Source organism: Nicotiana tabacum, chromosome 16 (assembly GCF_000715075.1).
Source record: "Nicotiana tabacum cultivar K326 chromosome 16, ASM71507v2, whole genome shotgun sequence".
NCBI lineage: Eukaryota > Viridiplantae > Streptophyta > Magnoliopsida > Solanales > Solanaceae > Nicotiana > Nicotiana tabacum.
In genome coordinates this window covers 62,960,158-62,974,891 of record NC_134095.1, presented here as the reverse complement: position 1 = coordinate 62,974,891, position 14,734 = coordinate 62,960,158, and the positions used below count along the sequence as shown (strand labels likewise).

The following is a 14,734-nucleotide window of genomic DNA, read 5'->3' as shown; positions in this document are numbered from 1 at the left end:
AAAATAAAATACATGTTGCATGCATATAGGATTTAATTATATATTTAAAAGATAATTTAAACAAAATCACAAAAAATATGCAATAGTTCTATTTTAAATATTCCACTGTGTGATTGATGTTTTGTCTATATGTTAAATAATTGTTATATAATAATTAATATATTTTTGTGAAGTTAAAATTGTTTTATAATTAAAATTAGAAATTTAAATTAGAAAAAATGAAAAAAAAATAAAATAAATAAAAATAATACATATATACAAAATCGAACCTGGATTAAAATCCAGGCCCAAATCGAATTAATTCCCCCCCTCACAGCCCAATCCAAACCAACCTGTCCGGTCCAACTCAGGAGTAAATCCAAACGACGACGTTTGGTCACACTCCATCAAGGACCGTTGGATTAAATCAATCCAACGGCTGATATCCCCTACCCTTACCCTTACCCGTAACCCGACCCATTGACCCGATTCAGTCCGACCCCAACGTTAAACCAAACGACGTCGTTTGGTTAAGTGAGATGATCCTGACCGTGAATCTTACTTGATCGGACGGACAAGATCAATCCACCCCTCCCCTATATAAGTTCCAGACCCCTACCCCGGCCCCCTAACTAAACACCCCCCCTTCCTTACTATTCATCATCGTCCCCAAACCCCCACTCCTAACCCTAGCCGCCCTAGGATCCCACCGCCTGAAACCCGACGGCATCAACGCCGCCGGTCACCAAAATAACACCCTAGAATCCCCTGAACATCCTCTACACAGATCTAACATTGGTTTCCTTCGAATCAGGCCCCAACTCTTTGAATCTTAAATCGAAGGTTGGCCTGAAAACCTTATCTTCTCCGATGACCTCCAAAATAACACCACAGTTTCTCCTAAATTCCCTCACCAAGGATCTGTTAGTTGCATGGTTCGAATCATACTGGAACTACTCGAATCTTCATTTGAAGATTCGAGTACAACCTGACCTTATCCCAACCTACTTCAAACTCACACCAGTTACCCCCTGACCTCCCTCGTGCCTAGAACATCTTTGGTTTCCCTCGAATCTAACCAGAAATGAGTAAATCTTAAATCGAACTTTCAAGAACCCTAAAAATACCAGACTTTTGGATTCTGTCCAGATTGAATAAAGATTGAGGTTTAATCGACCTTAGTCGAAGTATTTTCAGTGGAAAATACTTCGACTAAGGTCTGTTTGATTTCAAACAAAGTCCAAATCCAAGTCGAGTTGAGTTCAGTTGAATTTAAAGGTTCAGAGGTAATTTCTGTTTCTTATGTGCATTCTATGTGTATTCTATGTTCGTTTCATTAGTTTGTTTAATTTTTCATAATTTTCTAGTCAAATTTTGTTATACTGTCCCCTACCCGTCAACTTGATTCTAAATGTGAAATTGTTTCTGTTGATTGTGATTATGTACAATGTGTGTAATCGACTCGATTAAGTTCGTCGATTAGTTGTATTATGAATCTTGCTTTTGGAAATGTTGACTGAGATAGCCTGTTTTGAATAGATTATTTTGCTATAACCAGTTAATTAGTTATTGTTAAGGAGTTAGTTCTTGTTTAATAAACCAGTAAATTCAAATGAATGTTGTATATGTGTTGATTTCTGAACATTGAGTTTCAGGGCATTGTCAGTATATTGACAATGCTCCTGTATTTGTTTGTTTTTTGGTTCAGTTTTGAATCTCAGTCGAAATGATCCTGCATATTCTGTGTAATGTTAGTGGGTATTATTCAGGTTCAGTATTCAATTGAGAATCATCTATCTTAATTCAACTCTTGTGCATAAATGTGATGTACTGTCTTTAATCCTAGGACTGGTTATAACTGTTAAAGCAGACTTTAAAATCTGTTTTGCAACATATTCTGATTTTAGTTTAAGGGCTGTAATTACAGAAGGATTTCAGGTTTATTTTAGAATGAAACAGTAGGGTAATGTGATAGTGTGCTTTCAATAATATGATAGTGGCTATAATTTAAGTAATAATGGGGAACAAGGGATAATGGGGCTGCTGAAAAAACAGGATAAATAGCACTTAATTTTAAAAAAAATTAATTTTTTTACCGTTAAACTGGTCTGGGCCGATTCGGGCCGGGACGGTTAACCGGTTTGATATCACTGTTCATCTACCGGGTTGTACTGGTCTGGGTAACCGGTATTTCAAATGTGAACGGTGCAACCCGCATGTCCCCTTTAACCCAGCCCAACCCAGCCCCTTTATACCGGTCTAGTCCGGTTCCAGTTTTAACCGGTCTGGGCCGGTCCGGAACCGGGCTGACCCGAGCCGTTTATCACGTAGTTTCTTTTCCAACATAGTGTCTCCACTCCATAGTTGATTTTATTTTAGGCATAGGGTCTCCACTCCCTAGTCACTTTTCCAACATAGGGTCTCCACTCCCTAGTTGATTTTAGTTTAGATATAGGGTCTCCATTCCTTAGTCTCTTTTCCAACATATGGTCTCCACTCCCTGGTTAATTTCATTATAGATTAAGGCTCCACTCCCTAACCTCTTTTTCCCAAGGATACACAATCCTGATTTTATTGCTTTCAATAAAGAAATAGTTTAGATTTTTGTTACGAATAACTCACGAAATTTCCTAGTAAAAACTTGGGTAGAAAATTTTGTTCGTTTGTTTGCTTTGGTGCCTGAACAGGTTTTCACCGTGAGGCACAAGGTTTGAGATGACCAAAAGAAGAAGTCTCAACTCAAATAAAAGAAAATAAAAAACAAGAAAATAAGTTGAACTCTAAGTGTAGAAGCGGAGCAAAGATGCGGACTGCCCAAGATAAGATTGAAGTCACAAGTTTCACATTGTCCCACCTTGATCCAAAAAGCGGAAGAAGAATGAACCAGCGGTTGCAACTAACAAGCATCAAGATTCAGATCAGAGTCTGCAGGAAGAACCATCCAAGACTCAAGATCAAGCTTTAGAAGGTTGATAAACTTAGCTAGTCTAGCTTTTCATCTTTCATTTTGGTGTAATAAGGAGCTCAACATGCAGAAACAATAGCAACATCAGTGAAAGCATAGTTTCTCGGTAGTCCCAACTACCAAAACTTCCAGAACTACACTGACCTGATTCCTTTATAGCCAAGGATATGTAGACAACATCCGAAGCAAGGTTCGAACAAACTTTTTCAAAATGCTTCCAAATAGAGTTTCAAACGGACAAAATTTGCTCGTAATTACTCACTTTATCTTTGCCCGAAAACTCTTTATGTTTCCGAGCAAAGAGGGGCAGCTGTGAGCACCTAATTTTGCCCTACATGAAAATAACTCCTAAAAATATGCCAAAAATTATTTTTATTGATTTTAGGAGTTTTTCTTTATTTAGTTGCATTTCATGCATTTTTAATATTTTAAAATCATTAAAAAATCATAAAGAATTGTCATATTTTAATTTCATGCCATCTTAGGTTCAATTTGCATGTAGGAATTAATTTTATTAAGTAAAAATAAAAAAAAATGGTCATTTTTACTTATTTAGATTTTAGTCTTTAAAATTAGCATTTTTCTTTAGCTTTAAATTAATTAGTCGTTTTAATGTTAAAAATAAATAAAGAATTTTAATTTCTACAAAAATAGATTGATTTAGGATTTTAATTAATAAAAAGAAAAGAAAAGAGGATAAAAGAGTTAAATTGAAAGGAGTTGTTAATTTCGGAATCGGGCCAATTTAGCCAAAACCAGCCCAAAATTTCGCCCCAAACCCGCCAGCCCATGACCCGGATTGTCCCAACCCCTCTCTTTAAAACCCCACTTTCCTAAAATCTAGGGTAGAGCTTCCCCTTCAGATTTAGACAAAAAAAATGGCCATTTCTTCGAGCAAAAAACAGAGAAATAACGAGGCTCACCCCTGCTCTTTAATAGAGAAAACCCAGCGCAACTTTTCTTTCTTCTCCATTCTTTCTCCACTCTTCACCTCACTGTTACTCCCCAAATTTTCACTCATCTCTCACCAACTTCTTCCCCTCACTCATACAAAAAACAAAAACAAAAATCTGAAAGCAAATTTCTAGATCCGAAATTGCATCTCAAATCTGGAAACCAAAGCTTCATGAGAAATTGAAAAAAAGAAGAAGAAACAAAACAGAAAAGTTTCTAGAAATTCAACTTCGATTTTCAGAAACAAAAATAAACTAAAAGAGTTTCATTGGCTGGTTTCACTCTCGGATAGCTGGGTTTCAGTTTTTCTGAATGTGAAGTTCGAGTTTAACTTCAGTTTCTGTTGCTCGCTGCTGTGTTATCAAGCTATGACTGGGTCTCGATTCAGAGGCTTATTTTCTTCCTCTTTATTCTGCTGTTGCACCACTGTTTAGGTATGTACCTAATCGAAATTGTAACTCTGTGTTGTTGTTTTGTGAATGAAATATAAATCATCAGATTTTGTTTATTGATTCACAAATTCAGTATGTTTCTTTTAGGCTATAAAATTGTTGGAGTTCTTCTTTATTAATTTCTGATGTTAGCATGCGTTGAAGCTGCAATTCAAATTGCTAAATGTTCATCAATTAATATAGAATATTGTATGGGTTAAGGCGAGTTTGCTTATATTGTTATAGATGACGCTATTGTGATTTACTTTTGTCTGTGTCATTTTTATCCATGAATCTGTGTATGTAAGGCATGGACATATATGTTATATTTGTTTGAATATGTAGTTCTAGTGAAATTTTTTTTGTGCAGTACTCATTTTGTTTTCATATTTAGTGGTCAAATGTGAATATTATGTTTATTGGTTGGAAATCCATGAATTATTTAGAACGTAGTCATGCCTAGCAATTATCGGGTCCTAATTGTATTTGGTTGCCATTCATGAGTGGGCAGTACATCCAAGGATGTGAGATTATACTACGTTGAGGTTTTCCCTTTATCCCAATTGCGCATTTTTAGTGAATGAATTAATTCCCCAATTTCCATTATTTAACTTTACACCATGCTTGTATTACTCCATAACATTTAGGATAAATAATTAATAAACATCCATAGGTTGCTTTAATTGAGTACAAATCCTTTTAAAATAAATTGAGGTATGCCATACACAAACAAAATCCATAACTTATGGCCCTCGCATAAATAAAAATATTAGTATAAAAAATGCCTTGAACCTTCGTAGTTTGCTTTAGTCGCGTTTAAATAAATTATTGTGACTATGGGTACGGTTCCCGTGACATAGTTATGATACCTAATTCCCAAAATCGGGTGTGCATTTCATGTAAACCGATCATAACAACTTTGAACAATAATAAAATAAACATGTCGCAAATTGCGAGCGCATTTCATGTAGCGTGATTTGCGGTGTGTTCCAAAACGGCAAGTGTACGACAATCGTAACTTGTTCAAGAAATAATTTCATAAATCGTAAAAGTAGTTTGAATAAATAAAAGCAGTTACAAAGTTAAAAATGCACAATAGGTTTTAAACATATAATTAATCAGATAATTAGGCCAATTTTAATAGTTTAAGCAACCGTGCTAGAACTACGGAACCCGGGAATGCCTAACACCTTCTCCTGGGTTAATAGAATTCCTTACTTAGAATTTCTGGTTCGCAGACTTTTAAATAAAGTCGAAATTTCCTCGATTTGGGATTTTAAAATAAACCGGTGACTTGAGACACCAAATAAAATATTCCAAGTGGCGACTTTGATAAAAAGAAATAAAATAATCCCATTTCGATTAATGTCACTTTAATTGGAAAAACTCCCTTATATTATTGTGATGACCCAAAAGGCCATCGCTCGTGTTGCAAGTGCATTCAGTGTTCCGAGGCCAAAAAAGAAAGAAAAGAAAACCTCCCTTTTTACCCTACCTTGATTTACGTGCATAGTCTGGACCTATATTCGGAAAGCCTTTTATGTGAAAATATGAGAAATAGGAATTTTAGAGTTAAAATTTTGATTATGGTTGACTTTGGTCAACATTTTTAGCAAACGGACCCGGATCTCTGTTCCGACGATCCCGGGAGGTCTGTAGTAAAATATGGGACTTAGGCGTATGCTCGGAAATGAATTCCGAGGTCCCAAGTTTTAGAAATCATTTTTGAAAGAAATTATTTTACTGAATTATCTAAGGAATAAAGAAATGAATTAATGTTTGAAACCATTGTTATCGGGCCCCTATTTTGGTTTTGGAGCCCGGTACAAACTTGTTATAGTATTTGAAAGATAACTGTGAAATTCGTTGAAAACAAAGTTTATTTGACGTGAGTTAGACTGTCAGTTGAAGAGTTATGAACTTTGAGAGTTCTTGATGAAAATGTTGAGTTTTGAGGTTTAATTCATAATTTTACATGTTATTTTGATGATGTGATCGCACGAGTAGGTCCATATGATGTTTTTGAGTTAGTATGCACACTGGGTTTGGAGTTCCGAGGGCTTGGATGAGTTTCGGGTAGGTTCAGGATGTTTTAGGCTTAAAACCAGAAGTTGCAGGTCTCTGAACCCTCCAGTGCGGTCCGCACAAAATCGTGTGCGACCGCGGAGGCCTGTGCGGTCCGCGGTGAAGGCCTGTGCACAGTCCATTTAGTGCGGTCCACACAAGGCACTGGACAGCAGTACCTTAGGAAGGCTTGTGCGGCCGCAGTCCATTTTGTGCGGTTCGCACAGGGGGTCTGAGAGGGGTATAAATAGACGAGATTTTCAGTTATTTTGCACTTTTAAAAAACCCCAAAAACATAAGAGGCGATTTTTCAAACAACCTTTCTTCTTCAAATCAATTGTAAGTCGTTTTTAACTAGTTTTCTTCAATCATTAACATCTTTTAACATGATTTCAACTTCAAATCAATGATTTTCATGGGGGAAATTGGGTGTTTTGGGTAGAACCTAGGTTTTCAAAAAAATTGGGGATTTGGACCTCGATTTGAGGTTCGATTTCAAAACAAATTATATATTTGAGTTCGTGGGGGAATGGGTGATCGAGTTTTGGTTCGAACCTCGGGTTTTGACCATGTGGGCCTGGGGGCGATTTTGACTTTTGGGTAAAACTTTGAAAAATCCATTTTCATGCATTCAAATTGATTCATTTAGCATTTATTAATATAATTAAGTAACTTGTAGCTAGATACGAGCGAGTTGGTGGTGGAATCAAGAGGTAAAGTGATAGTTGAAGCTTGAATTGCGTTCGTGGCATCGAGGTAAGTGTCCGATCTAACCTTAGCTTGAGGGATTAAGAGTTGAGTCCTATTTTCTATTTGCTTCTTGTTGAGTACGACGTATAGGCATGGCGACGAGTATTTATACGTTGGTGTCAAGCATGACCGTGAGTCTTAAATTGATACTTGTTGTATTCTTGAATGTTACTATAGTTGAAATAGTGAGTAAATCCTTGATATTGAGCAAAGACTTAGTTTGTTTATCGTGGAATCTACTTTTGATTGAGAAATGATGGTAATTGAAACGAGTAGGAGTTGAGTTAAGATTGATTATAGATGATTCTCCCTTTCCGGGACGTATACACTTGTACTGCTGAATTCCCTTGCTGGGATAGTGTAGTCTATTGTTGATCCCTTGTCGGGACGGTTAATTATGATTATTGTTGACTGTATAGTTGGAACGGGTTGCACGCCGCAACAGATATTATATTGGATCGGGTTGCACGCCGCAACAGATATTATATTGGATCGGGTTGCACGCCGCAACAACTATAAATATGTGGATCAGGTTGCACGCCGTAACAAGGTTAAATGATAAGAGATCGGGTTGCGCGCTGCAACAGTATTGTTATTGTATTGTTGTAGATATTGAGTTGTCCTTTCATATTTTATTAAGTTTCTGTTGGTCTTGATATGTTTCCCCGAAGCATGTACCCCCTCCCATTTTAAAATGCTTATCCCTGTTTATTTTCCGCCATATATTATATAACTGCACAGGTTTATCTGGAGTCTGGTCCTAGCCTCGTCACTACCTTGCCGGGGTTAGGCCAGGCACTTACCAGCATATGGGGTCGGTTGTGCTGATACTACACTCTGCACTCTGTGCAGATACCGGAGCAGCACTTGATTAGCAGCAGCAGGGGAGCCAACCTTCAGTCCACCGAGACACCGAGGTAGCCTTGCAGGCGTCCGCAAGCCCGACGTCTCCTCTATCCTTTATTATGTTCTGTTATCTCATGTATCCGAGACAAACAATGTTATTTTTCCTTCAAACTGTTGTATGTAGTACTCTTAGTAGTCCGTGGATATTGTGACACCAGTTTCTGGGTAGAGGCATGTGTTGACTTTCGAAACATTTTGGTTTTATATTTATTTTAGACTTCCGCTTAAATCTCATATTCTGCTATCATTTATATGTTTATCACTTGTTAATATAAGTTGTAAAAAGGATTAAAACAGAAGAGTTAAAGATTTCTAGGTTCGTGGCTTGCTTAGCTTCCACGAGTAGACGCCATCACGACTCCCAAGGGTGAAAATTCCAGATCGTGATAATTACCCTCGGATGGTAAAAAAGAGATGTGACACAACTCTCACATTTCATTTTTGGTGTGTGGAATAACTAGCTTGTCTTTGTTAAGGATCGATTTGCCCTTGGAACTACAAGTAAATGCTGCTGTACAAGAAATTGATTTTGCTAGACATCCATACGCAAGGTGTTTGTATTAAACGATTAATGTCGAACTCTTTCACATCAATATCGAGTTCGAGGTACAAATTTATTTGCTTTTTGGTGAAAATCACTTTTTCTATTACATTGACTAAAGAATCCTTGAATCTATTAACATTACTCCCTCTGTCTCATATTATTTGTCCTGTGTTTTTCTTTGACACGTCCCTTAAGAAACATTAATTAGGAAAGGAATTAGACTATTTTACCCTTATTTTTGTCTTAAGATAAAATCTCTCTTCATTGAATATTTATTTTATTTATGTATTATCTCCATCTTCAAGAACAATTATTACTAAGGGTAAAAAGGAAAAAAAATAATCAATTTTATTTTGAACTTCTAAAATGACAAATAATTTGAGACAACTATTTTAATAACCACGACTGTTAATATGAGACGGATGAAGTATAAATTAGCTAAATTACTGCAAGATTTTATTCTAATTGAAAATTAATTCAAATAGACATTATGTCCTAATTGACTTTGTAATAATTACATAATAACTAGACTAAAATTTATAATAACCGTAAATTTTAAAACTTAAAACTTACTTGCCAAGCACTGAAAAAAATTAAAAAGAATTTAAAAGTCAATCCAAATACTCATAGTAAATGCAAAGGAGTTAAAGAAGACCCATACACCTAGTATTGTAAAAAAATTATACAAATAATTGCTTGAAAAATAAGTACGGTACATTATTTGCTACACATTCTTAGATTATTAACCGGCCATTTGTGACTTCATCCAAGTCTCAAATTCGAATATTACTTTTCTCTCCGTTCACTTTTACTTACCCATTATAAATTTTGCACAAGAAAGAATAAATGAAGTACATAATTTACCATAATGCTCATATTAATTGATGCAGATTTTTAATGGATTTGAGAAAATGATTTGATATAAATAATTAATATTATGTGTATAACAGGAAAAAAATTTTTATCTTCTTTTGATATATTAAAGTGACAAGTAAAAGTGAAAATTTATTTTTAGAATACTGGACAAGTAAAAGTGAACGGAGAGAGTATTACTTTTGATATTTTGGTAAAATTTTATGACTTCGATAATTATTACATTTGATTTTCTAGAAGTTTGAATTGTCGTGATGATTTCGTATACTTACATTTGAAATGTATTTTGAAATTTGGAAAATACCAGAAAAAGTTAGTGCATTTTAGAAGTTGGGAAGGAAAACTTGGCTTTCAACATTCAAATAATTTATTATGTCTTCAACTAAAAAGTAGTGCCAGTTCAGCAATTCGACATGTGATCTTAAAACTACACAAATTTTTTGTTGCCACTTTTAATTATAATTAGTCTCAAAATACGAAGGTTGCGCATATACCTTATCTACATGAATATAATTTTTTTATAAAAATACAAAAATATTATGTAAAAAATGTATTTGAGTAATAAAATAAAATTACAGGAAAAAGTATAATTAAGTTTCTGAAATGATGATTGTTGATCTTATTAGGCAATTCAATAGAGGAAGAAACTTTATACCATAAGTACTCGATCGGCTCCCTCGATATGTAGCTTAAAATCGATTCCAATTTTGGATTTAATTACTTCAATTTCACAAATTATCATACATCCTTTTTTAAAGTTCAATACATAACCTTTGAATATTTAAGAATTTTATTTTTTGAAAGTTATATATTCTTAAGTTAACGCAGAAACATGATCATCTAGCTAATATGTGACGCCTCTTTTTTCTCACAAATAAAATGTAAATGTCCTATTTCTTTAATTAATAAGATATATTATGAAAATTTTTCCCAACATATTTAAAAAGAATAAATCATTATCACAAAGATAAAAATGATCATCTTTGAATGGAACCAAATTGAAACATCATAGTTTAAATGGTTTAGTAATTTTAATTTTTAAAATCGTGAAATTATGCTTAAATAAAATTCCATATCAAGGATGGGAGAAATTCAAAAATAGCCAGATTTACAAGTGGTCATTCAAAAATAGCCACGGTTTTTAAAAGTCATCGAAATTTAGTCACTTTTCATGTAAAGATAAATGTGAACGAAAGTATTGTTCAAAATCTGCAAAATACTCCAGTATAATATACTGGAACTCCAGTATATTATATTGGAGCCAGCAAAGTATACCGGTCCAACATAATATGCTGGAAGTTCATGCACAGGTGCACCGAACTCCAGTATATTATGTTGGACCGGTCTCTGTTGCAACAAAATAGTGATTATTTTTCAATGACTTGACAAATGCTGACTATTTTTGAATGACCAATCCGAAAAGCCAACCCGTGCTATTTTAACTGTCAAGGAATGGTGCATGTGCTTGGAAAATCTTATTATTTACATAGTATAATTTTAGTAGAAATTCTTGTGGTTTGGTGTTGGGATGCTTTTGCATTATTAAAGAAATATGATTTGGTGGTTTAGTTGTTGATTGGGCTGGCGATGGTTTTCCTATTATTTTAACACATATTATAAGGTAAAAATTTAATTAATTTAAAATCTTATATATTAAGACTTCCAACCTATATCAAATAAGAAATAATTTTATTAGGAAAACTTTAGTTATTTTTAAAGTACTAAATAGTAGAAATATAACAAATTAACAGTTTTATCCGATGTGAATTTTATATTTAAAAGGTAAAAAAGACAATCCATATTTTGCTAAGGTGGTTCGTGCTTTTAATATAGTGTAGATAGATATAAATATAAATATAGATATAGATAGACATGAGTGTACACAGACCTTTTAATAAGTGATATCGATATTTAAAAAAATAAACAAACTAGGACAAATAATGAGAGAGGAGAAGTTTAGAACAATGATAATAGCAAATCAGTATGTCCAAAATATACAAATCACATAAGTAGAGTAAGCTTTTCCAAATTAAGATTCCAAATTACATTATATATGCTGAAATAACTTCCTTTACGCATTGAATTTTCCCCCCACTTATAGTGCGTGTAAGTATTTTGTCTAATAGGATTAGTTGATTATTTTGAAGATGAAATTGAGTGTTAACTTTCTACGAGCTCCAATGTTTTAGAGGGACCAAGCTAAAAAATTTATTTTTAAATGGCGAAATGCATAAAGCGTCGCTTTAAATTGTCCTCAACGGTTAATTGAACAATTCAACTGAGACCATTTCTAATTAGACACTTTATTTATTCAGAAAAGAAGATCAACTAAACACCCGACCATGTCAGCCTTCATCGCGTGAAATACACTCTTTGGGGACGCGAGTAATTAGGTTTTTTCTTTTTCTTTTCCTAAAATAATATGAACCCCAACTAATTTTCCCACCTATCTCCTCCAATGTTCACACCTCCTCCTCTCAATATCAGATTTCATGCCAAGAGACCATTTTTTCTTCTTCAAACAAACAACTAAAACAAACACACAGTAGCAAATTATTTTTCTTTTGAGAAGCATTTGTGACAACAAAAATTTCACATTTGGATTAAAAAAGAAACGCCAGAATCTGTAAAAACATGTCCAGAAGATTATAACTGAAACCCCTGATTCTTTGATACCCTTTTGCAATTTTAACTTGATTTCTTCACCTCCATCGTTTTCATCACCACAGCTTCTTAATGTTACAAAACTTGCTCCCACCAGAGCTTCATAGAGATGATCGGCAAAATTATTGCCGGTGTCTTTCCCTTTGAAACTCAAGAACACTTGAGACCTCAGTTCAGTAGACATAGAGCATGAGATCAAAAGGGGTTGATTTGGATTGAAAGGAAGAGGATGAATGGGGGTGGGGGTGGCGCTGGTTTTGGTCTAAAAAGTAAGAAGATGAAGTTTTGGGTTGGGGGGGGGGGGGGGAGGAGGTAGGCGCTGCTTTGGTTAAAAGTGAGGGAAAAGGGATTTTTTATTCTTTAAATTCATTTTCTTTTTATGTTAATTATATGTGTTAAGTTTTAATTACAAATTATACATGTCGTTCATTGATTGGCTCATTTGACATGTCATTGGCAAGTGTAACTCACGTATCTTGTCTGCTGCACTTGGTGTCTATTTGATTTACTTAACAGTCACATAAAATGTCTAATTGGAAATGACCTCAGTTAAGGTGTTTAAATGACCGTTTAAAACAATTTAAAGGGGTATTTTATGTATTTCGCCTTTCTAAATAGAAAAATATCTCAACTGCTGGAGTTCGATCCCGCGTCATCATTTAGGGAAATCAGTACGCCAGACGCCACTACTTGGCAAAAAGGGTCATCTTATTTTATATAGTTAGTTTCTTTGTTTTTGCATATATATATATATATTGTAAGATTTTCCGACCACTGCTTGAGTAAACATGCGTCATGTCAGGGATATGACAGATATGTCCTAGATCAATTCTCATATTTGATAATTTAAATATATTTTTGTGAACGTTATTTGATATAAAAATATATGACATTTGATATTCTTTTATCATAGTTATTATTAATTGCTTGATTAATTTAATAAGGTCCTTGATTAAATTTTGAGGCTTGTCATCGTGATAAAGATCACGATAATGAGAGTAAAGTATCTTACAACTTAATCTAAATTTTGTTCTTTATCGTAGGATTATTAATTTGGACATTTAATCCAATTATATCTATATTTATGTGATCGTCTTTTACGAGATAAAAATTAATTAATCTCATTAACTAAATTACATAGATAAATGATGCATATAGAGATGTGATCATTGTACCGACTCATTGGATAATTCCTAATTGTTAGAATTACCATAAACTGTCAATAGGACATTCTCTTGAAGTATGTGATGTAAAAGTTTCCTTTGACCTGAGATCGTCGTAATAATTGACAAGTTATTTATTATGCTCTTATACCAAAATTGAAGTTTTCTATTGGAATAGAAAATAAAGATATATCTCTTGTTGAAATATATATATATATATATATATATATATATATATATATATATATATATAAAAGGTATGTATGTAAAATATTGATGAAAGACATATAAATCAAATCTAATTTAGAATTGAATTTTTACGTTTAAAGTCCAAAAGGACTCGTCGGCAAACATGAAACCCATTTGGAATGGGATTTCATTTTTAAATGGAAACTTTTTATAAAGTCCAATATTGTAATGGAAAGGATTACCAACTAAGATGCTATATATACGAGTATATATGTGAGAAAAATTATTACAAAATTAAGGACATCTGTGAGCCACACAAATCCAAGAGTGTCTTGACAAGAAAATAGTTTTTGTTCTTGGCTAAAGTTTTTAGAAAATTTTCAGCACACAATTTTATTTAATTTGTTCACAGATTTCATTGATCAAAGGGTTGATAATATGAATCGTTCTGGGTGAGGATACACATAGAGTTTTCGCACTATCAAAGAAATTTTTGAAACGAGACTCTATTCATCAAGTATGTCTTAGATCCGATCTTTGACATGTAAATAAATTTTAAACACGAAAAAATCTGTCTAGGATTGTTATTGTCTTCCGATGTATGTTACAAACATCTATATGCAATCCTTCAGTGGTATCAGAGCCGTAATTTATTGTGTTTAAAATTTATTTACGAAATATTTTAAGATTATATTTGAAGAGTTCAAACCATAATACATGTGTTTTGTGCTATTGTCAAATTGTTTGGATGCATATGGATTGATATTATATTATTGTGAATAAAATACGTATACAGCTAAGTTAAACTATTGAGATAGTTCATAACTTAAATCTGAAATTTTGTATTAGATACGACGGTAATCTATAATAGGTTATTGGATTCTATTGTTATTAGTTTATGAGATATTAATTAATAATAATATTCTGGCATGAATTCTTTTTATATGATATATGTGATATATAAGCTAAACATGTTAGAAGTATGTTGAATTTCATTTTTATGTCAAGTGCTTGTTCGTTACATAAATTTTGAATTATTTATTACAAGTGATGTAAATTAATTTAGGACTAAGCATGTAGACAACTTGAACTACATTCATGTGCTATAAAAGATTTGATTATCATACTTTTAATAACAATTTTCTTTTACTAAAATTTGAGTTCTTAAACAATGAAATATAAGATATTTTACTGTAAAGCTATCCATCAAAATAATAATTTTATTTATTTCTTATTTATAAAGAGCGGCCTG

The 14,734-nt window shown here is 33.4% G+C and overlaps 1 long non-coding RNA gene across 1 annotated transcript; it reads left to right on the top strand.

The window, feature by feature from the left end:
* Window positions 1–3,591: 3,591 nt before the first annotated feature.
* LOC142170694 (uncharacterized) lies at window positions 3,592–8,278 on the top strand. Its single transcript, XR_012700069.1, has 2 exons — window positions 3,592–4,332; window positions 7,996–8,278. It is a non-coding gene; the product is annotated as an uncharacterized LOC142170694 (long non-coding RNA).
* The last annotated feature ends 6,456 nt before the right edge of the window (window positions 8,279–14,734 follow it).